Source organism: Ochlerotatus camptorhynchus, unplaced genomic scaffold (assembly GCF_037179485.1).
Source record: "Ochlerotatus camptorhynchus isolate MF236.1 unplaced genomic scaffold, CSIRO-AGI_Acam_v1.1 ptg000278l, whole genome shotgun sequence".
Lineage (NCBI taxonomy): Eukaryota > Metazoa > Arthropoda > Insecta > Diptera > Culicidae > Ochlerotatus > Ochlerotatus camptorhynchus.
This window is the reverse complement of record NW_027040767.1, coordinates 306922-330650: the sequence shown is the minus strand read 5'-3', so window position 1 is coordinate 330650 and position 23729 is coordinate 306922. Positions and strand designations below refer to the sequence as shown.

The 23729-nt window shown below is 39.4% G+C and overlaps 1 protein-coding gene across 2 annotated transcripts in view; it reads left to right on the top strand.

The window, feature by feature from the left end:
* Ubx (Ultrabithorax) overlaps positions 1–23729 on the top strand; it is a 164472-nt gene that overhangs the window by 23172 nt on the left and 117571 nt on the right. The gene's annotated exons all lie outside the window — the stretch shown is intronic.

Genomic DNA, 23729 nt, shown 5'->3' with positions numbered 1-23729 from the left:
GAAAATCATTCGTGCGCACTATCTGTCATAACGTAGCTATTCGTAAAAATTGCGAAACCATTCGTTGCTGTGTTGCATAAATTTGTGTTTGGTATTAATGTTTATATACAACGATGGCCAGGGAAAACCAATTTATTTGTGAGATTGTGTTTTTGTGGTGAAAAGTTTCCGTGATTCATTCGGCACTATTATGTCGGACGGTAACGGTGGACTTTGATAGCTCGATCCCCGGCGTTGACGAGGATCTGCAGTTTCTGACGACGAATAAAAAGTGCATCTCCAACAACGTAATGAGCATCATGGAAAAGTACAAGTGGAATTTCTCAAACGGAGAGTCCCGTCACAAAAGCTGTCCGTTACTCGGCATCAGCAATCTAAATAGCGTAAGTGATTTATCATAGTTTTAACATTTATTTTGCAACTAATCGTCTCTTCATACCTTATATCATCCACAGCCTGAAGATTTTTCCTTAGACGGAAAAGCGGTCGATTCGGTTTGTGTGTTTTGGCATGTATATTGCGGTGGTGCAGTTTGTAAAGGTCAGCCAATACTACCTGGATCTCAACCTGGACTGCATCCTTTTCGTGGGCGCTATAGATTACATGATTCGCCTAGGCCACACCGTCGATATAATCAGGCTGGGATATTTTTTAAAGATCCTGGAACATGCCACATGCTGCCGCAGCACATAGGGGTTTGGATTCCGTTGTCGTTTTCAAAACTCCATGCACATGCTACGATCGCACTATAAGCCAGAGATGCTGCCTAACATGCGACTGAATTCAACTTCTTGGTTCAAGAGAAAGATGATGATTTCAATAAAGTTTTTACTTTGACTTCTGAACATATCTTTTTTTATTTTTTAAGATGTTTTCGTTTCTTTTTGCCTTTATTTTCGTACAATGAACGATATTGTTTTGGTAGTAAACGAATGCTTCGTATTATTTACAATCCATGCATTTTTTTCGCACGAATAATTCGTACCTATCTTATGAATCAATCGTATAGAGCATGACGACGCTTCGTAAAATACACGAATATACGATTTTGGGAATCTAAACGAAACTAGATTCTTACAAAGTACGAATCTATTTCGTTGCAGATAACAACGAATAGATTCGTAGCACAAACGAGCTCGTTCGTTGTATGAACTAAATTTTATTTTCAGTGTTCCCATCACTTCTTTTTTTTTCGACCTGCCTTGCGAAAACACCGAGAAAGGTATCAAAAATATGTTGTTATAACGTTTTATTGGCCTCTAAAGCAATCATGTTCGCCTCCGCGGAAAGGGAAGCATCGATAAACTCAAAACACTCGGCAACAGGTATTATTCGCAAAGAAGGAAAGGAACAAAAGATGGAAATCGATAGATAAACTCTTACCCCGGTCGGTCTGCGGTATTAGTGTACTTGAACTCGGGAAATTTGTTATTATAAACAAAATTATTATTATTATTTATACATGAAGACAGCATTCCGTCTGCGAGCGCCTAGACGCTGCGGTCGTCGGTTTCCCCCAGAAACCCAAATGTATGGAACGCGAGACAGAATCGAATCAAAATTATCCCCTTACGAGAAATGCACTTAACCTCACTTATTTTGTGCATCGATCGGAGCAGTGAATATTAAACCGACGACTTGGAAACCACAAAGCATCTTAGAGTCTAGGAAATGCGAAAAGGAGTGCAATAATAATAGGAAATAATCGGAAATTGCATAATGGCACTTTGCGGGTCCTCTAGCGAATGAAATCATATGTTTACTTCAATCTGATGTTCTGGGTCGGTGGTTCCGAGGACAAGGGATAGGGTACTGATGATTATGATAATGATTTTGTTCCTCAAAGAGTGCCCTCCGAGGCTTACTCCTCTCTGTGGTTCTATTTTTTTTTTTTAGTTTTTTTTTACAATAAAGTTATGAAGTTAACAACCTACCCTAGCACTGATTATAGACTTTATCGAATCTCTCGAACCTGTGGGCTATGGAAACATTCTTTGACATACTTAACAGATTCAGATATTTTACCGAGAAATTTCTAGGTCAATGCACTGCTCTCTGAGTGCGGCGGCGCCGGTATTGATTTTTGTTTGATTTATGCCACACAATGCCTAATAAAGCATTCCAAAAGAAACGCCAGAAACCACCTCATAGATCCCTTCACTCACCATAAATTACCACTAAACCACCGTCATCACAGCGAGCTTACATAATTTCCAAAAACAACGCCGCTCAGATGCTCTACAAAAGCAAAAACACAAAACAAAACACCAAATTAAAAATCGACTTTTCTATTGATCGATTCAGAAAAGTTATTAATTTATTGCCGTTCGATTCCCGTCTCTCTTTCACTACATCACACACTGCTACAGTAGAGGCTGGAAATATTGGAACTCTTGAAAATGTTCGGCTTTCCTTCTCCACTATCAGGAACAGCAGGTAAACCCATTAGAGTACCACTTATGAGCACGAAAAAAATGGTACATAATAACATGCAAATATTTAATGAAAACAAACCATAAATCATATCAGATATCTCCGCCGAGAGTGTAGAACACAAACACTCACTTGTGCCTTCTTGCTTATAAGACTTTTCTTCGGCTCGATGTTCGCATGCCGGTTTTCCTTGACTCTTATTCTGCATAATCACAGAGAACACACACACACACACTCTCTTTTGGTGGCGGCGGCGACGGCGGCAATTCGATCGTAGCATGGTATGCCATCAAATCGCAACCAAACCTCAGCCCGAACTCAATCCCTCGCGTATGTGAATGTCCTTTCACACAGGGTTGTATTCTGCTGGAACGTATCACGTGTTGATGTTGATCACCCCTCAACGATGCTAAGGCATGCATGCATCCATGGAATGTTGAATTAGCCGGTGTTGCTGCCGTTGCAATTGCCGCATACTGGTGGCGCACAATTTATTCAAAGCGAAAGCCTCATTGCGATTCGAAGTTTTATGAAGTGTTGTTATCTCTGTAGTATTGCCACCTTCAGGGTGTTCAATCCTCCTTTGGCGGCGAAATGTCGGCTAGTGTCTTTTGCCATGATGAGACCCCCGCGTAGAATGGCTGTTATGTGTGTGGGAGTGTTATAGATTCATCATTTGTTCAAGTGGCAGTAATGCCCCTGTGGAGTCGTAGAGATGGAGTAGAGAAAAAGCTTCCTCCTCGTAGGGATTTTGCTCCTTTCGATGGTGTTGCTCCTGTTTCTGTCGGAATGCGCTTCTGCCTAGTTCTAGCCGGATGCCGTTATCTATGCGAGCGTGAGTTGTTCAAGGCCCGTCGAATGGTGCGGCCTCAAGGGTCTCTTTTTCTTGGCGAAGGACGCTTACCGGAAGGCAAATGTAGTTCAGTGTGTTGTTTCGCTGCGGTAATGATTTCCTTCGGCTGCAAACGGGCACGGCAGTTATGATTTATCGCGCGATGGTGTTGGGTATGCGGTGGATGTTTCAAACTGACGGACGGTTGCTCCGCGTGTAGGTTGAATGCGATGGATTGACGTGCTGGAAAACTAGTCTAAAATTATCCATCATTTGGAATTATCATTGAACCTATCAAAAAACATGTTGTTTAGTGAGCCATTGATCGGCAGTTCGTTTAGAGATGCGTCACAAAATACCTGTCCGATTTATTTTTGCATCACGACCTCACGATGGTTGTGGTGACTAGTGGTGTCCATTCGAATGAGCGCATGAACAGATTTTCTGGGAAGCCCATGGGTTATCTATTGTACAGACAAACAGACGTAATTGATTCATAAACTTTTCGTCTAAAAAATCGTCGTAAAGGGTGTCCACGATGAAATTGCCACACTATGAAATTGCTCTAACTTTTTAACCGTTGGGTAGAATTTAATGAAAATTTGGGTGCATTTAGTTCATAGTGCATTATTTACATCCTGCAAGTTTTAAAGTCCTGTGATCAAAACTCGCGGAAATGGAGTCGAAAGAACAGCTCGTGCGTGATAAAATCTTGCGCTTTCATCACGAGAACATCGCATCGTTCCATCGCTAAAACGTTGGGAATCGCGAATTCCACGGTGTCGCGAGTGATTAAGCGGTTCGAGGGACGGTTGACCATCGATCGGAAGCCCAGAAGTGAAGGAAAAAGTATTCCGTACAACACCAAAAATCACAACCGCGTAGTTGGGGCCTTCAACCGAAATCCGAACGCCTCCGTTAGGGATGTGCTGCAACTAAGCCGAAGTTTTGTCCAGAAGGCCAAAACTAAGGCTGGGCTTCGAACGTTCAAGGTACAAAAGGCCCCTAATCGCGACGAGAAGCAGAACAAGTCCGCCAAAACCCGTGCCAGGAAGTTGTACCTCAACATGCTGACGAAAGTTGAATGCTGCATCATGGACGACGAAACATATGTGAAGGCCGACTTCAAACAGATCCCCGGCAACCTGTTTTTCACGGCCAAGGATAAGTTCAGCGTTCCGGAGCATGTCCGCACTCAGAAGATGTCCAAATTTGCGAAGAAATTCCTGGTTTGGCAAGCCATCTGCACGTGCGGGAAGCGGAGTGCACCTTTCGTGACCCAGGACACGATGAACGGACAGGTGTACATAAAAGAGTGCCTCCAGAAGCGGATGCTTCCTCTCCTGAAGGCCCACAACGTCCCAACAATCTTCTGGCCGGATTTGGCCTCATGCCACTACTCCAAGGACGTGCTGAAGTGGTATGCGGACAATAAGGTCAATTTCGTGCCGAAAATGTTCAACCCTCCCAACACTCCGGAGCTCCGCCCCATCGAGAAGTACTGGGCGATTATGAAGCAGCACCTTCTTAAACGACCTAAGGTAGTGAAGACAGGCGAGGAACTGAAGAAAGTATGGGCTTACATGCAAAAAACGGTTGATTCACAGGTTGTGCAGAATCTTATGGCCGGGGTTAAGGCCAAGGTGCGGGCATTTGCGTATGGACTGTAAATAAAATACGAGTAAAATGGTAAAATGAAGTTTAATAGTTATTTCTCAATCCCTGAAAATTTGATGGCAATCGGATGAAAACTCGAATTGCGCGAATCAATTTTGTGTGTGGCAATTTCATCGTGGACACCCTTTAAAACATAATAACAGCTTTCAGACAATATGTGGAATGTTTTAAATTATGAAATATCAGTGCAGCGGGTAAATTAATTTCAAAGGTTTTAATAATACAGTTGACGACCAATGGCTGCCGATGAGTATTAGAGAGGAGATAGGTCTGTTTGTCTGTGCTATAGTATGTTAAAGAATTTAGAACACTTATCAATCTCAATATCGTTAAAAGTTGTTCTCTTTGAGGTTCTGCCGCAAGCGTAAAGTAGTGCGTAATGGTAATGCAGTTTGTGTTTACGATTTTTGGTCCGGTCGAGAATATTTTCAAGTAGCAAATTTACTCGACTTTTCATTAGTAGGCTATCATTGTATAAGAGGCAAGATTCTCCAGTCTTGAACCTATTTCAATCATAAATAAGTGACAAAAGGATGTTTTTATATCTCAATGCTTAGCTACAAACTAATGCCTTGATAATTCAAACAGAAACTCTAAAATTACTTAAATTATCGTGATTTTACATATAGTTATCAGGCTGCATTATTGAACATAAAAAAGCATTAACTTCATTCTTATTGTTTTTTAACTTTTCATCTCAAATATCAAATTGACGGTTTTAGCGCTAAGATAGCGCAAACCTGTTTTATCTGTAGATGACGATTCATCAAAATTGTATGCGAACATTTTTCAGAACATCCATTTACAATTCTGGGAACTCTATGGCATTAAAATAATATGTACTAAAAATAAGCGGATGATATTTTTGATTCTGATGAAAAGCTTTAAAATTTGCGACAAATGTAATTTAACGTTGATGTTTAATAAAGTCGTAACATATTTAGTAGTTTCTAAAACAAGACATCCCGAAAAGTAGTTTCATGACGACATTAAACTCTACAGACTTGACTAGCATCGAAACATACCAAATGCACATGATCACAAATGCATCACACTCATAAGACATGAAGGAACATTAACCAAAATCTTCACTTCCGTTTACCATCTTCGCTGTGCTGGAATGAGAACTTGCCTACTGGAAATACCATTCCACATGATGCAACCCACAACTTTACGACTGACTTAACACTGTAATAAACACTTCATTTGTAGTCCTCTGGAAGTATCTCTTACCCACATTATTGCGTCCCGCACCAATGGAACCACCTGAATGGATGGCACAAAAAATAACTATGACAACCTATCACCCCAACGGCAGCGTGCGAATCTGCTGCCACCAAGATCGGATCCGTTCCCACTCCATTGTACCACAAAGAGCCGACGGTAAAAGAGAGCCAATGGTCAGGCAGTAGTAGTCAGTTGTTAATCCGATAAAGCTTATTTATGAATAATTACACTGACCGTAACAACGCAAGCCACCCAGATACGATAATACCGTCGGCACCTTGCGCCACAAGTTCTCTCTGCCAAACACATAAAAGTAAGCTCTCAGAAAACTGCTCCACCTCGTTGCTGCTCACCGGATGCACTGTTCGAAGAAACCTACCAAAATTAAAAAAAAGAGAAGTTTGGCATGCAATTTATTTCACAGGAGTTTAGCGAAAAATGCCGTTTTTCTAATCCTAACTTTTGAGAATGATTTAATGCTGATTTGAACTATGTTTCTTACTTCCGTATTTACCTAAAAAAAAAGTTGACTCAACAAATATTACGGCAGCGTTCCTTCCAGAACAAAGCCTAAACTAAATTTGACGAGCAGATTTGAATCAGCATACGTACGAGGCAGTATGGTTCTTTTTTGGAACATTTGGCAAAGATCCGGAAAGGTGTGTGGATGGCGTGATAAAATGGTTGTAGCTCATCGTTACCTTAGTATGCATTGGCCATACTCTTCACACTCCTGTTCACCGGTCGAGCATACTCCTCTCACTCGTTCGCTCGCTTCACATTTGTTATTCATATTTCTGTGTGTTACTTTTATGCTTTGCTCCTTTTATTGTATGTTGGCGAGCCTCAGGTATGCGCTCACTTTCATGTTTGTGTTGCCCTTCTTTCATTGATGTATAAGATATGCTATCGTTCATTTGCACTTGTGATGCGGGCTTCCTGAGTCCTTCTTTTTTCCCCTCACGCTTTTTTTTTTATTTTTGGCTGTAACAGGTAACTCTCGATTGTACCACCACTGTGAAAAAATTGACTTATGAGCTTCAAGGTGAATCATTAATAACCTCTATCAGCTCTAATAGTTCATAAATATCGCAGCGGAGCATCTTCAGTGCTCGAGAAAATCGTGCATTTTAATAACATAGGTAAACATTTGAGGAGACAAAATTATGTTTACTCGCCGAGCGAGAACCGGGAATCTCCACACCAGACGTAGTCTGCTTGGAAAAGCACATAGCTCATCGTGGAAGGCAGGAATCATCGTCGTTCTTCTCGGATTCACATCCACCGCAAGTCCTGCAGAGGAGGACTAGCTTGTACAACAAATTTCCACACTTAATAAGTTAGCACTGCTTTATGGATCACACGGCATGAAATATTCTCCCATCCAGCAATTGTGTAAATAGAGCATTTTTCTACTTCTCTCCATGAGCAGCACGAACACTATGGGCATGATGCTGCCGCCACCCGCATGCACGGCAATATATTTTGATGAATGGAAAATTTCACTAGTTTCGCTTTCCACTTGAACGGTGAACAGAGAGCAGTTTTTGGCCATAGTTCAACCTTTGCACCACAGTGCACTTCCGGAGACACTTCAGAAGCGATACTGGGGCAAACAAAAAATGCATCGAGAGAGAGAGAGAGTGAGGAAATTATACACGTGTTCTATCAGGCAGTATTAAATCATTTTTCATTTGCTTAATGGCGTTAGCATTTTTAGCTTCTATTTTCAACGCTGAGGATAGATTTGAATTGGATTTAGCTGGTATCCACTGAAAATTAAATCCTCGCAAAAACCTTTGAACCGAGCAGGCTCAAATCGCCCCTCGGTCAATCTTTCCTTACTTGACGTAGGTCATGGCGCAACAAACGGAAAGGCCATTTAGACCCTTGTCGTCTTTCCTCCGATTTTCATCGACACCCCGCAAATACACACACATATCTCGTCCATAATTTCATTCCCAAGGATCACCGCCATAGAAAGTGAAGCGATAGAACAAGTTGCGAATTTTGCGAAGGGTCTTTGGAGAGACAATCCTATATAGGAACCTTCACTTCTGTTGGTGCTGGCGTTGGTTTGGCTGCTTATTTGGAGGGAAATCCTTTTTCACTGCTCGAGCATGTGTTTTTGAATGCCGACAAGACTGGAAAAGCGTGTGTAAGAGACATTGCGAAAGTTGCGGTGAGTGTCCAACAGATTGCATGTGCGAAATAAATTTTCCCAGTGGAAATATTTACTCTATATTACTTTGTGCACCCAAGTTTTTCCCCGAGCAATGCTACCAGCGTACGGGAGCTTTCGGACGTGGTACGAGAACGGAGAACCATAGTGTGAGAGGAGTTTGTTTTTACGTCCGTCTGGGCCAGCCGCACTGGGAAGTGAGAACGAAATTATTTATGGTGTCTGTCTGCAAGGAGAAGAAAATAAATTAAATTTTACATGCTGACTGGATAAACCACAACTCCACAAAGGTTTGCGAATTCCTAGATGACGCCACAAGTGAAGGCGAATGGACTCTGATCGATGGGAGCGGTTGTGGGATGTCAGCTGTGATTGACAGGGGGATTCTCGATGGTAAGGCTATGGTTGGGTTGATGATTTGCCTTTGAATGGTTATTGGTTACCAGCAATTGAATGAGCATCATTCAATCACCAAGCTATTTTAAGCAGATGGAGATGAACTCTGATTATTTAAAAAAAAGTAGTAACAGATTGAACTGGAAACTACTACTATCGACAATATTGTTCTAGATTTTTTCTAGGCAAATTGGTGATCTTTGATTTGGCAATCTTATAAATTGCGACCAAAATTCTTCGACTATTTTAAATTTTCCCATATGACTAGTTTATTAAACTTTTCATTTGGTAGTTTGGAGCGATTGAAAATTTTGTTTTCTGGAATGAAGATTGCGCATTCGTTAGGCCTCAAATTAAAATGTACACACTTAGATTGTTTTACCGAGCAGCTCGGCATTTTATTTTGCTGGATCTCAGTGAAAAACTTGCCGAGATTCAGCTAACAAACATAAATTATTAGCATCTCGGCAAAAAAAAATCTAAGTGTGTATAGTTTAAAAGTGTTCCAGCAACGATATCTGTTTTTGTAACAATAACTTAACAATTTGCTCTATTATTCCAGATGATGAATGATACAAATTATATACTTTATTAAATAATACTTCATAATTTTATTGCATCAATCCTCGTATGCTAAGTTTGACTGTGCTTGCTGAAAATGTATGTGTTTATTTCCGTTTGAAGGTACCACATATTTTCTCAAAGACTCAAACTCAAACAAGTAGCAATGAGCTATTGTTTGCCTGATTCAATTTTTAGTTGAAGTTTATGATTTTTCCAGAACCCCTTTCGAATATTTTTTTTTCAAACGTATATGGAGCTTGTATTTTTATGGTTCTAAAAAATCATTTTAATTTTAACGATTTCATTCATGTAGTTACAGATTTGGTGTAATTTTGAATGATATTTCATGAGAATTTACGTGCAGTATTCCCATGTCAAAAATATTGTATACAAGCTTGTTAAAAATTGCGTTGTTTATGACAAGCTATTTTTTCTGTGCAGATTTCCATCTTCAGTTCGTGTAGTTAACCGATTTGCGATATTTCACGAAGTTCACCAAGGGAAAAGTTCGCGAGTCATAGTGATTTTTGGTGAACTTTTCCAACACTGAGTATACGGTCTTACGGTCTTTCGAGAAAGGATGGATGGCTAGTTTGACAATCATTATTACTAAGGACTGGGTATGCCTTGCTTTGGGAAAGAAAGTTGTCTTAATGAGTCGTTCGGGCTATTTTTTATCCAGCTTCACTGTGGTTAGTGATTGTTTTATTTAAATTGAATATGGTTAGAATAAGACATACATATACGTGAGGGAGGGGACGAACCGTTGAATGAAGTCACGGTCATCTACTCAGTAAGAAGGAACCTTTCTACCTTCGTTTCGGATCTATATGGAGTCTTCTTCAGGGGATTCAAGTTTTTTTTTCGACTCTTCATAATAATTTGGAAAAAAGTTGATAATTCGATGCATATGGAAAATATATGGCTCTTAGAGTTTTTACTAAAGTGGCCAATTTTTGAAGTCACTTCCCAATAAGTCTTTTTTCATAAATCCTCAATGTTTGTAAATGAATTAAACATATTGTTGGATTCCGCAGCAAAGGAAATGTCTATATTAAAGCCATTACTTGATGATCAAATTAGAATATTGGTATACTCATCCGACCAGACAGCAGTTTGATTACTGAGCTTGTTGTCAAAGTCAAATATTCAACTTAATTTTCAAATTTCCACGCAGAAAAAAACATAAATTATCTCTCTTCGTTTAGTTTTGAGCATAAGTTGACATAAGCAAAGAAATTGTTTGTAAACTTGTATGCAACATTGCTGCTGATAATGCAATATTGCACTTAATTTCACATGAAATATTTTGTTAATTTATGCCAGATCTAGTGTTAGCTACGTGTGCGCTAAATACCGAGTAGATGAAACTAACGTTTGAACACCTAATCCAGGAATGATAACAGCATAACTGACAAACTGACTAAGCTATTGGTGAGCCTGACATGCGAAATACCAAAAATAATGACTCAAAAATGTTCTACGAACAACGTACAACTACATATTTTCGTTATTGTAATAACTGATTGATAATCAACGCTTTTTTTTATGCCAAAATACCATAATTTATACTTAGAAGGTCTTGTAATACCAATCCAATAACTCGTTTAGGTGTTATTATCTAAAAACTGAAAGATCATCTTTTGTTATTTTGGTATTCATTTGATATTTTACAAAATCTTTCGGTTACGGAATAATAATAAAACATGATTTTATACCACAAGCATACCAAAATATGCTCTTGTGTATCGGTTCTTGCTAGGGGTATCGTCGAAATTTACACTATTTTGTAATTGTCAGATTTGAGTTAAGTTTTTCAAAAAAATTAAAATTATATCACAGACAAACAGACATAACACTCACAAGTTGTTCATCGAACAAGCATTTTACGGTCAATTTAAAAGTATCTCAGTTGGTAGTACTGCCACCTGTGGCGCGCATAGTCAATTCCCTTGCGTTTGACGTTTACACACAACCGCCATCTGTTCAGCGTACTACCCACCACAGTGTGCTCAACAGATGGCGGAAATGTTTTAGCTACGATGTTTTACGTTGAGAAATATCAAATGTGTTATGTCTGTTTGTCTGTGATTATACCATGAAGTGCCATAAATAGTGTACTGTTGTTATTTTTTTTTAAATATATTGGATTATTAATTATTGGAGCTAAATAATATATCAAATATCCCAGTGGAAACTAATGTGACTCGCTTTTAACTAACTATTGGATTTTGGAAATTTCAATTACCTTAAACCTTTTTAAACCATGTAAAAAAATTCCTGAGTGTATAGTGGATTATTATATATTTATTTAAAACTAAATATATAAAAATATGCCAGTGAAAACTAATTCAAAATGGCATTAAGTAACTTTTTGATAGATTACAAAATCTCAATTACCTTATACTATAAAGCAATATCAGAGCCCAAGTAACCAAAAGTTCCGCATTCAACGATTAAAATCACTTCCATTTAGCATTAGCATTAGCATTATTGACCGCCCACGGTTGCTACTCTGTTATTACCAGATCAGCTGCAATTACACAGAGAACCAACAGATGATGTTTGGGACTAACATTCATCCTCAATGTGTAAAAACTGAAGATCTAATATTTAGAAATACCAGCGCCGGCCGTGTCCGAATGCAGGTCCAATAGGGAATGGGAAGGAATGTGTTGACGTGATACTCGCTGTGAAGGAAACCGAGAAATCCTCTGCGCTTCCACGAGAAATCACTGGGATTTTGGATGTGGGGAAAGGTTTGCAGCAGCCGGGATCGTTTTTGGTAAACTAATGCTGATTATAGTGATTTATAATAGGTACACAAACACAAAAACGGGCGCATACACACGCACACACACTCGCACTCGTGAGTATAAACAGAATATAAAATGATATTAACTTTATTTAACTTAACTTCAACTTAACTTTAACTTAACTTTAACATAACTTCAACTTAACTTTAACTTAAATTTAACTTAACTTTGATTTAACTTTAACTTAACTTTAACTTAACTTTAACTTAACTTTAACTTAACTTCAACTTAACTTTAACTTAACTTTAACTTAACTTTAACTTAACTTTATCAACGATTAAAATCACTTCCAAGTTCCATAAAGTTCAAATAAAGTTACGACAGAACATTCAAGTTTCATAAAGTTCAAATAAATTTCCGACAGAACTTTCAAGCCACATTAAGCAATCCGTAAAAGTCTTCATTAGTGACAAAATTTAATATACGTAAATGTGAAATGAAATCCGAATAAATCAAAAAATTTATATTTATGCAGTGCATCAGCATTCTATCCAAACATTAAAAAAATTAAAGAGTAATTTCCTGGATTCGAAGCCGTGTTTTTTTCATGTGACCTACGATTGCTAACCACTGCGCCACAAGTGTGTTGGAATACCATGCGGGCAAACACCAGTTTAAAATTCATCAAGGGGTTGTGTTTCGTATTCAAGTCAGTCAGCTGGCACTGAAAACTCCAAAAGTAGGCGGGACAACACTAGGGCTCTCACGCAGAAGGACTGGGTTTAATTCTTCAAACAGCTTCAATTCTACTACTAATGCTGATAAATCAATACACGTTAATACCTGCCTTTAGAGATAACTTTCATAAAAGTGCGAACTAAATATAGAATTGGTGTAGAGGACAAAAACCTGCTTAAATTTATTTTCTAAAAAAGTTCCGTTCAAGTCCCGCCAGAAGCTGTTTAGAATGCTCTTCAATTATGGTACCGGAACTTTCAAGTTATTATAACGACTTAAAAATGAGGCTGCTTAGAATTCTATAGACCACCTTCAACCAAGCTGCTTAAGCCACAAATAGCCTTTTATCAGAACTTTTGGTTACTTGGGAGGTTAATGCTTCACATTGTTTTTTTAATACTATGAGTGTAAACTTGTATTTTTTTTAACACAAGCAAGTACTTGAGCAACATTAAGGGCAAGTCCAAATAATGAACGCAGTAATTCAATTCCCCCAACAAAAATAAGATAAAGTACTAAAGCAAAATACTGCTTACATGTATGTTTTTTAGCACTTCTGTGCCTTTCTGTTACTGCTTACTGTTTTCAAACTTGTTGCATTAAAATTATAATAAACCTAACAATAATATGCAAAATTTTACAAAAATTTGTCTTGCAAGGAACTTCAAATTCATGATACTATAGAGAAGTAAATGTTGTAACGCTCCTCACTCTCAAAGATGCTACAGCAATCCCTCCAATTATTCGGTGGGTGGTAGCATCCACCCACCAGTTTTTCTCGGCAGTCCTTCATCCAGGGTGCCCAATGAACCAGGAAATCGGGAAAATCAAGAAAAAAAACCGGGAAATATCCGTGAGTTTCGACGACAAATCAGGAAAAAATTATACAATGAAAAATATAAAATGTTGATCCTTAAACAAATTGTACGACCTTTGGACTCGACTAAATTTTCAGAATTCAGTCACTTTGAAGAACTATTATACACCTCTGTTCAATATAATAGCAGCGCATGCCGATTTTCATACAAAATGGTCAGCTTTAACAAGTTGTAACTTTGTTTTCTTAAGATCAATTGAGCTGAAACGTTCGCCACAGAACTACAAATATGTTCAATCGTACGATAACAAAATACCAAATTTTTGGAAGCACCTGCCGGAAAGTGAGACACTAGATAAAAATGTTCAAAATAATAGCAGTACTAATAATTTGCATTTCAGCTCAATTTTGAGATTTTAAAATTTACATTCCTCAAAATTCTAACAATCCCCACCCAATTAACAAATGTACATAATAATTATAAATGTTTAAAATATTTACAGTAAATAAAAATTCAAATCAAAAACTGCTATTTTACCTAGTGCTACAATTTTACCTGGCGTCTCACTTTCCAACAGGTGCTTACAAAAATTTGGTATTTTGTAATCGCAAAAATGAAAATATTTGTAGTTCTGTGGCGAATCTTTCAGCTCAATTGATCCTGAGTTAACAAAGTCATGTCAAAGTTGACCATTTTGTATGGAAATCAGCATGCGCTGCTATTATATTGAACACAACTGCATGTATTTTTTTTTTTTTTGACGAAACTGTTTTGAGTAGATTTTAGAGTGAGTGCTAGAGATACTTCAGAAAAAAATGTCTTAGGGAGTTTTGGGATAAACTCGAAAAGAATTTTGACTTGAACTCCAAGTTTATTGTTTGGGTTCAAAGTCATTTTTTTAAGTTGTTTTGTGGAAAATTAAATGGCAATATGAAGAGGATTCCAGGATCCGTGAAAAATACTGAAGGTAATTTCAAGGCTTCAATCCCGAAGAAACTCTGCGAGGAGTTTTAAGGAAATTCCGATAATAATTTCAAGAGCACATCGAAAAGAATTTATAGTGAATTTGCAGAGGATTTAAGAGAAGAACTTCAAGACAATTCTGAGCAAAATTTTAAGACTATTCTGAGATGAACTGCATGGGAATTCTAATAAGGTTGAAGGTAATTAAGAAATGGAAGGAAGCTTCAGTGAATTATTAGATAAAGATTATAATTCGAAGAGAATCTACGGAATATTTACATGAATGTTTTGGAGTGTTCGTAGTGAATTTCTGAACTGTTATAAAAAATTTCAGGAAAGAAGGATTCTGAAAAGAACGCTGTGAAAGGGATTGATTTTAAAAGAAATGCTTGAGAACAATCCAATAAAATGCTCCAAAATTTGTGCGAATTTTCAATGACAAATTTTAACGACTTCGAACGCAGAACCAAATTTTAAATCCAGGAAAAATGCTGCTGTCTTAGGAATGACCCATTTATTTGTTTCAATCGCATTCGGTTTTATGCTTAAATTAAATGTATATCGCACAACTGGTAAATTTTCCAATATTCCGGAAAAAACGAAAAAAAACCTGGTCACTATGTTCAACCAATTTTTGGTATGTGATTAGTGTCAACCATAAACTAGTTATCTACAGAATATCAGCTCAATTGGTAGAAGAACAACCGAGAAATAGCTATGGGTGGACGGTACCACTCACAGCATAAATGGAGGAATTACTGTATTTCAAACCAATATGTTGCCACAAGGGTGCGACAAGCTGAGAATTGAAGAGAAATTATGAAGCAGTTCCAGTCCAAATAGAAACCAAATTATGACCAATCATTCACATTATCCTCTCGAGTGTCGCCCCTAAGGGACCGCCATCTCGCCCCCACCAGGCCACTGATGGTCGCTACCTGCTCCACTTGACTGACCATCTCACCCAGCTTTCAACGTGGATGATAGAGCAGGGCTTCTAGATTTCAATAAAATTGATTATGTCTCATTACTGCATTATCTTTTTGATCAATACTGGGCCGATGTGTTTGAATGCATTGATGTTGATGAGATGACTTTGCGTTTCTGTAGCTTTATTCAACATTGGTTGGAATCAAATGTTCCTCTCAAAAGACGACCAATTTCCTAAGCTTGGAGTACCCCTCAGCTTAGAGTGCTGAAGCGTGAGCGTAACGCAGTCCAGAGAAAACTACGTCGTCACAGAACAGCTGACACGAAGCGTGCCAGTATCGCTTACATTAAACTTAGCGGTGCCTTGTACAAATCACACGTCCTCAGAGTCCAGTGGAATTTGCGGCGTAACCCCCGAAATTTTTGGAAATTTGTCAACAGCAAAAGGCAAGATTCGAGTATACCGATGGGAAAGAGTCCACTTCTCTTAGCGAAGCGTGTCTGTCTTCGGTAAAAATATGATAAGTGACGTTGAAGCTGAATTTGCTACCTCTGAAACGCCTAGTGACTTAGTGGAACTGAGCATATTCGAAGTAACTCAGGATATGGCACTTTCAGCAGCAAGCAGACTGAAAACTTCACTTTCTCCTGGTCCAGATGGAATTCCAGCAGTTGTGTTCTGCCGCTGCTCAGCTGCCTTAGCAGAACCTTTAGCAGCCATATTTAATGCATCCTTTTAGCAAGCAGAATTCCCAACATTGTGGAAGCAGTCGTATGTGTTTCCTGTTTTCAAAGCTGGCAATAAACGGGATATTAAGAACTATCGAGGGATATTAAGAACTATCGAGGCCAGTCTTCGGCAGCGTCCAAACTGTTTGAGATCATCTTGGGCGAATTTGTTCTGAACTACATTTCAACTGACCAGCATGGATTTCACCAGTACATGTATCACCGCGATGGAGGATAAAGCACAAGTTGACGTCATATATACTGATCTGAAAGCGGCATTGAACAAAATCGACCAGAAGGTTTTGTTATGCAAGCTTTCCTGACTAGGAGCGTCTGAGCAACTTAGGTCGTAGTTACATTCCTACTAGACGAACTCTTCAAGTACGACTAGGATCTTGTGTCTCTTTTACGTTTACCAGCACCTCTGGAGTACCTCAGGGAAGTAGCCTGGGGTCACTTTTGTTTACTTTATTCTTCAACGATGTAGCAGCTTTGTTAGGAGCAGTGTTGGGAAAATATCAAAAAATCAAATCTCACCAACGCCCAAGATCACGCTTGACTTTCGTAGACTTATTTTGCAAGCTGTGATATCCCAGCTCGGAATATTAAGCCAGCAAAACTCACCAATTGCAAATCTCAACAAACTGTGGTGATATTGAGTTTCATGATTTTTGCTTTACACCCGAATGCAACCGAAACTTCCATAACGGCTGGCAGCAGTCAATTCGTGTCTGCCATCGGTGAAGAGTAAAAAGAGATAGCAAACTATTCTTTCTCTTTCTAAGAAAACGATGTGTAACGGAATCATTTTTGTGTCGAGTCAACTCTCAGCTTGATTTTTGCGCGTTGTGAATAGTCTCGCAATATCAAAGGAGCTTGTAAAATCAATATCAAGCAAGATATTTTGTTCCAATATCACGCGTGATATTAAGAGCGAATGAGAGCAGAAAAATATCAATTGATTGCTGATTTTGCCAACACTGGTTAGGAGTTAAATGCAAGCTCGTTGATGCAGATGATCTTAAGCTATACGTCATAGTTCACTCGATTGAGGATTGTCATCGTCTTCAAGCTCTGCTAGATTTGTTTTTGGATTGGTGCCGTCGCAATAAGCTCATCATCAGCGTTCCAAAGTGTGCAGTGATGACGTTTCACCGCTCTAAGAGTTCAATCCTTTACGACTACTGCATTGACAATATAACGCTTAGCAGAGTAGAACGTATGACTGATCTTGGTGTTCTTTTGGACCCAAATTTGACCTTCAATCTTCGCTATTCCTCGATCATCTCTAAGGCGAATCGTCAACTGGGATTTATTTCGAAGATTGCACAAGATTTCAAAGACCCTCACTGCTTGAAGGCACTATGTTGCTCTTTAGTTCGGCCCATACTTGGGAATGCATCTGTGATCTGGTATCCATATGAGCTAGTGTGGAATCTCCGAATAGAACGTGTTCAGAAAAGATTTTTGAGGTTGGCTTTGCGCAGCCTGCCGTGGTGCGATCCAAAGAATTTACCATCTTATGCAGACCGATGCATGCTATTGGACCTGGACACATTGGAACACAGAAGAAAAATGCAACAAGCTTTATTTGTAGTGAAACTTTTAAATGGCGATGTGGACTGCCCTCAACTGCTATTACAATTTAACTTCCGTGTTCCTCAAAGGATGTTGCGGCAATCATCGTCACTACAACCAAGATAGCATTGGACTGCATATGGATACCATGAGCCAATGTCTGCGATGATTCGGGCATTCTCCGCTGTGGAAGAAGCATCTGAATTCGGAGAAACATCGAACCAATTTCGAAACCGATTGATAAGATTGTGATTATTTTTGTAATCTGTTTATCTGCTGCTTTTTTTTTATGTATTATCTAAGTTTTATTAATTAAGACAACTACTGTCAGATGAATTAGAATAAAAAAAAATGATAATGCAACAATGTGTGGGGCATGTTTAATTAACTGTAATGGGAATGTATGACGAAATTCACTCCTAATTAAAACTATCGATAGTTAAATAAATATCGCTAACAAAGAACTACATACAAAAGAATGTAGAAATTTGATAATAGCAATATTTGTAGAGTAATCACTGATTTTCCGAAAAATTTTATACTGTAAAACTTGTTTATCCACCACCGGTGGGTGACATCTGTGGGATTTGTTGGTGGAAAGTAGTACCCCTAATGCTTTTCCGAAATGTGTTGTTTTTCAGACTATTCATTTGTGTATCTAGATTTTTTTGATTTGCAACATATGTTTAGCATTCCTAATTGCTATTAATTATTTATAGTTTGTTATATTTGTAATCAATTAACCACCATGCTTCAATGATTTAAAATTCTATGTAAAAAAAGTAGAACAAGGGCAATTATGAAGCATTATTATGGCCATAATGTCGGCAAGGAAGACTAAATTCATACCAACCTTCTTTGCAAACGCCGAGAGTACCAAGCGAACCATACTGCACAGTGGAAAACCGCAACTAACGATTAGAGCCCATCGGGTGGTAAAAATGGGTATGTGTAATAATCGATGTAATTAACAGCACGATACAACTATTCCATCTCGCCCGTCTACCCTGCCATCTCCGCCATGCTAGATAGTGATCCATCTGGTTTTCACAACACATGAAACGAGAAAACAAACGCTCGCAAAATTAAAAAGAAATGACCGAGCCCTCTTACGTTTAAAACAAACACCTCGTTAATCGAAATAAGTTACGACGAGAACTCGCCGCCGGACGACTTTGCGGTTGTAGAGCACTAACTCTTTTTTTTTCTCTCAAAAGTGTAATAATATTTAATAATTTTTACACTCCTTGGATCGACTTTGGCTTTGATGAGGCGGTGGACTGAAGCGCGACGAATTGCTCGGAAAGATGTTTCGATAAACAAACCTTCGCAGGTGGAGAAGGGAGCGGGTGTAGTGAGTAACTGATGATGTCTTGTCGTTTTGTCGTCATGCACTTCACTGAGCTCTATCCATCTTGTTTCACCAGAGTCCAGCTCGTTTTCGAGTGTCATGTACGTGTTCTGTTTCTGTGAGTGCATCTGATTATGATTAACTTATTGCGATGCGCCAGGAACAGAAAAGTGCCACTCGTCATCATTCGTGCACCAAAGAAGCAAAAAATAGCTTCGATGTCGTGTGGCATGTGAGAAAGCCGGCCAGTATGATGGGTGCACTGTGCGTGGGCAGCGAAGAACATCATTGCGCTAGTTAGTATTCACGCCCTCTCGTTTATTTTTATTACTGTTATTACTGTTTGCCCGAGCATTCGTTTTCGCGATTCAGTGATTCGATGAATCTGCTCTTTGCTTCCATTGGTAATAATAAAGCCATATTCATTCTGATCGATCCAATCCGATGGATCAAAGTTTTAACCTTCGATTTGCTGAACAAAGTCGGAAACGTGAACGTGATCACAAAGTAGGTCAAGCCGTATTTCAGGATGTGAGTTATGTAACTTCCGAACCGGTGGCGGCATAGCTATCCCATCAAGTTGCGGCGTCGGTCGCTAGAATATGTATGTTGTATACGGAACGAAAACGTCAGACGGCGGCCCATATTGGCGGGGCAGTAGCTCTGGCGGCGGCGCCTAAACATAACGCGCCGAACTGTTGCGCGCGCGGTCTCGATTACGGTGCAGTGTGTGAAACATTAACCATACATTCTTGGCAATGCAACACACCAGTTGGATTTTCTTGCACCTTTGAAAGCATACAAGCAAATCTCCGCGCAAGTTTACGCTGGCAGTGGCGCTCACTTAACTGCCTCGTATACGACGTTGAGTAACACTGGTGGCGCCACTGGACGACATCATCCAATAAAGCAATATTTGAATGAACTGACCGACGTGAGGAACATGAAACAAACGAGTATGCACACATTGATGGGGGGAAAATTAATTTATATTATGCATAAAATATAAAACGTTCGTTGCCTACGGCTGATGGTCGCATTAACAACGACCACCAGATTTGATATAAAAAAATAAGCAATGCATTTTATGAAATATAAAGCTCAAAATAAGTATCAATAAAGACGCCATTAAAATGATAATCTGCTTCTAAAGAGCCTGATTTCGGGGAGTTTACATTTTGCTTTGGTACGATTTTCGTTCCGCTCCGGCTCTGTTCTGCTGCGGCTCGTGTCAAGTCGATGAGTGACTGGTCGAGTTTATAGCTCCATTTATGTCGTTCTTCATTCGCCATAATCGGCACTATCAAAATGTTCCCAAATAAATTTAATCCACGATCACTCTGGTTCTTTTCACGCTGCGTTTTTCCCCTCCCATCCGGCCAACCACCAACAAACGGATCAACACGCTAGTTCTAAGCACAAGTAAACAATGCTCTTAGCATAAGAGTAGGTAAAACTCTCACTCGACAGCATGGCTTTAGCATGTGCTCACTTGGCCACTCTAGCACACGGTATGATACGACCACATGGCCTGGACCTTTGGGAACGTTACATGTTTACATGCATATTTTCTCATATTTTGCTTTTTGCCTCACACCAGCAACTCGCCACTCACTGCTGAGCGTCACATTCGGTAGAACTCACGTCAGCTCAGCTGTTTTTGGAGAGCGATGGGTGGTGAGCACCGAAATTCTACTCCAGTAAATACCTGCGCTCGTGGAGTGTGTCTGTTGGGTTGTTGGGTGTTACGAGTGCATGACGTCACTATCGGTGTCGGCTGTTTGTGTAGTCGTAAGAGGCAGCGGCGCTGTTCTGGTACTGTTTCTTTTCCTTTTTTTTCGGGAGGAAACGTAGGATAAAATGTTCAATTTATGAGACTGCCAGCTTTTTTCGTGTTTCTCCTTTTCGCTTTCTGCAATCAATTTTTATGGTTTTAATGCAGTACAGACTTGCGATAAGAAGGTTAATTAAGACATCACTGCCCGATTGCAGGAAGTTTGCATGAATGTATTCCCGGCATTTCAAGCATTGTTCCAAATCTTTGGCAGACGTAACCTAGCTTGGAGGCAGATCGCCAAAATTGTTCGCTACAGCGTCCAGAAATAAAATCTAGATTATCAAAAAATGCTTCATGAAGCACGTTCGTAAAATAAAAATCACGCAACGCTAGAAGCTACCTATACCATTTACCTGTCGAGTGCAAAAAAAATCGCACACAGTTGCAGTAAAAAGTGATTTATGGGAATTGCTGAATAATTTATAGCGCTAAATGTTCAATTTATTAACAAGCACACAGTACAGAACGTCACTGAAATGTGTGTGAGTGTGCCAACTTTCCTCGTCTTTTTGCCCATTCAGTCTGGTTCGCAAAAACAAACGATGCCGTCCTAGCGGGAGCTTCCACAAGGACCGGAAAGAAGAGAAATGTGAAAGCTTTTCTTTCCAATCCAAGCAAATGCACTGAGCTTGGCAATAGGAGGGCATTGTGGCAGCACTGATAAAAGTGCACCACAACACCGGCTCTAGTTTGATTTAATATTTATGACCGCAATCTGGCGTGACGGAACAGGTTCATCGGATTTTCGGCCTTGCAAGTGGTATGCAAACGTTTTTTTTTTCTCCTCTCGTCTTATCCTCGGAGCCTTTTCGGTCGATAGCAAATATATTTGCGATGTTTGTTTTACATGCTAGTTGTCACACATATCGTTGTCACAGCATAATAAAAACTCAAAATGAAAAACAAGCAGCTGAAACGTGCACTCGTATATAACTTGCACGGCGGTTGAGTAAGACCTTGAATAAATGACAGTCCACCAGCCGTGCGTACGTGGTTCAAAGAAGATTAACTTGACTCGATATTCAATATGTGTTCTACACAAATGGATATTCGTTTTTCGGGTGTGATTAAACGAATAAATTATATTTCTCCAACCACAGCCACACATGGCACAACAGAAAGACGCAAGGCGCGAAAAATAATGCACACACAAGTTTCTCGTTTCTTGCCGGAGCAATGGTCACCTGAAGAGGATCATACTTCAGTGGGGAAGAGCAATAAGAAGCAAAGAAAATGACGATCAAATTCAAAAAGCCATAAATCTTACTTACATGACATTTTTCGCGGTAAGGATTCACGTTGTCTGCGCATATGCTTCTCCTCCGCACAGTCACACAACTTGGCTGGACTTAATTTCGATCCAAAGTTGCCCAAGAAGCTACAACATCTCCGCTGGGATGTTTCGCTCGTTTCCCCCATTGTGCTGGGGAGTCGGAGAAGTATCTTGGACGTATGTCACAGTTTCTCTTCTGCTGGAATATGAGATAAACAGTGCACATTTTGCTCAGGAATGTTGATTCCAAGATGCAAATGGAGTTGTCTTCTATTTGGAGAGGCCGATTCATTTAGTAAAAATTCACAGGCTGTTCGCACACATTAGCCTAAAGCATCATCTGATTCTAGCTGACGGTAGGTAAAGTGTATTAATTTATGCATTCTGTCCGTCACGCACTTTTCTTGGCTCTAGGAGAACTCTTCACCCGCAGAGAGGTGAAATTGTAAAGTTCCTAATTTATCTCACCACTCTTCTGATGGTAGGCAATGTGATGTTGACGATAAATTAGGAAAGCTATTTCATTTCATTACACTCTAAGTAACGACAAGCAGTTGCTTTAAGATTGTACCGTTTTATTCCATCTAGCTCCAACTGTGACTGACACGGAAGTTCTACTCACCACGTGACTGAATGTAATTAATGCAACTATATCTCAAGAGATAATTAATACCGTCGCTAATGGCACACTCACCGAGCAGTTCAGTTCCCATTCGGTACTACAGCGGAAATAGACTTAGGGAGGTACCAAAGCAAAATTACCGAACCGATAAGTCAGAAATCCGGGTTCATATCGCTAGATAACCAAACCTCGATAAGAGTGACACTATTAATTCTTAATAGTTAGACCGTTTTCTTCAATGGCCGTCTGTGGGTTTCCGTCTGGTAGTTGTTCTATATTTGTTATTCTGCGAGCTCAAAACAAAAAGCTTCCATTGGAACCGGTTTATCTTCTGCTTCGAGACTGGAATACAAAAATTAAAACATATAAATAAAAATTCATTCCTCCTTGCCTCACGCACACCACAAACCACGCCATCCGTTCCTTCCCTCACGTGTGCGCACGTCAACCAAAAATAAAAATTTCGTATTCGTTGTCGTAGAAGCGACATACTCGAAAAGAAGTTTCATTTTTTATATATGTTAATTCGTTTCTTCCACAACACACTTTCTTCATCCCTCTTGGGATCTTGAGATCGGGAGCGCAAGAACTGAGGGAGACTGAGAGCCGAGAGTGCGTTGTCTTTTCAGTGGGAAATTTATGGTTCCACATCCAACCATTTTTATTGCTTCATTTTATCAAACATGATTTAGAGTCACAAGGTCCCACAACAGCATTTCAGCGTGCGTTTCCTTCTCCGCATGCATACTCCCCCACCGACCTATTTGGAGCAGAAATTAGCTGCCGATGGCTGCGTCCAGTGTGATATGAAGACTTAGAATAT